Source organism: Eimeria mitis, genomic scaffold (assembly GCF_000499745.2).
Source record: "Eimeria mitis Houghton genomic scaffold, Emh_scaff1740, whole genome shotgun sequence".
Lineage (NCBI taxonomy): Eukaryota > Apicomplexa > Conoidasida > Eucoccidiorida > Eimeriidae > Eimeria > Eimeria mitis.
Window position 1 is genome coordinate 7,680 of NW_013570057.1, and position 1,675 is coordinate 9,354.

A 1,675-nucleotide genomic window follows, 5' to 3' on the forward strand; every position below is an offset into this window, starting at 1 on the left:
TCTATAAGTGTATCCAAAGGTAAAACATGCAGTAAAGGAAGCCTCAGCGAAGCTTCCTTGTGTGCATGCGTGAGGCTGGCTTGTATCACCAGCCGCAGCGAGGTGCACTGCCACCCGATTTTAGGCAGCCTCCTCCAGGCAACACCCAGACACTGAGCTCAACGCGCAGGCCGCCTGATGACAGGGGAAGGATGCTAGCTGCTTCAGCAAACCCTTACTTTAAGTCATTACCTACATTGCAGAGCGCTTCTGTCCTTGATCAAGGCCGAGCGTTGTAGTGATACAAGGCAGTCTCAGGCGTGCACACTAGGGCTCTTCAGCGAAGCTCCCTTTATTGCATACTTTACCTTTGAATATACTTATAGAACGTTTGTATTTCCAACCTACCAAGGCTGAATGAAGGCTCCTGTGCTAACTGCAGGTAGACTACGCTACAAATTCCATACATTCACATGCTCGAGTAAGACGGCGGTGGTACTAAGAACAGCACTACCCCGGAAACTGCATTCAAAGTTCTGAGTCCAGGTAAGAATTGCTACTACTGAAGTGCTGCATGCTTGGAGAGCAGCATATCTCAGACGAACACCCATACGAACACATTGGTAAATAGTGCGCGATCAGCGAGAGCGTAGGTGAAACCCGACCCGCTGAACCGGTGCGTTTGAACCTTGCAAATTGAATGTAATAGTGAACTCGAACAGGTGGTGAAAATGGAGCNTGAGGCGTACAGGGAACTGAGCCGTGCGTTGGGGTTTCGCCGCTAGTCAGGTTTTGCAATATATAATAGCCCGGCTTCGGGGATGCAAGGCAGCTCAAGCAAACTTCTAAATATTGGCCGTACACTTATGCATTCAAAATAGGGGCATTTTTGGAAGGGAATCCTGGAGGAACGGGCTGATGTACAAGGAAGGCGACGTGGCCTACGCAGGGACGCTGATCTGCGGAACGAGCCAATGTCGCTCCCTAGACGCGTCCTAGCTGCCGTCATAGTGTTCTTTCCCAAAGTGCATATTCTTTTACCATTTTCACGTTATTTTCAACCTATATAGTCTTCCTTTTCCACCCATTGCAGAATTGGAGGGCTCGCCATCGAACCTCATGGTGGCTCGGTCGGGGCCGGTGGGGTTTCCCTGTGAGTATTGTGGGATCAGAGAGGATGGGGCAATTTTGGGACCCCCCTAATTTCTTATTAATCGGAATCGTTTATTTAGCTTCTTCGGTAGGACTGTGGGCGTGGGGGGCCCATGGTGCGTCCCTCGCCCTCTGGGACGAGGGCTATTTTTATCCTCTTACAGAGTCAACAGCAGCCTCTTTGGAAGCTGGACACGACCCTTTTGCCGGTTCCATAGTTTCTGACTCACCCACATACCGCAGTTATCGCAGAGCTCCCCGAATCAGCTTCCTAGCGAGGGTCACAGCCGCTGCCGCCATTGCTGCAGTTGTGTTCTTTCTTTTCCGCTGTTTCTCTTCTCTTAAGCATTCTGCAGCCTTCAGACACCACCGTCGCCTTGCTGGAGGGGGCGGTCCATGTGAGGTGAGTTGCGTACATACACCTAAGGGAACCTTATCCAATGAAAAACGCACTTGCCCCTCTTGAGAGCAGCAACAGCACCCTATCACCCTAGCCCTTCTTGCTTACTTCAGCCAACACCTGATAAAGGCAATGGTAAAGGTA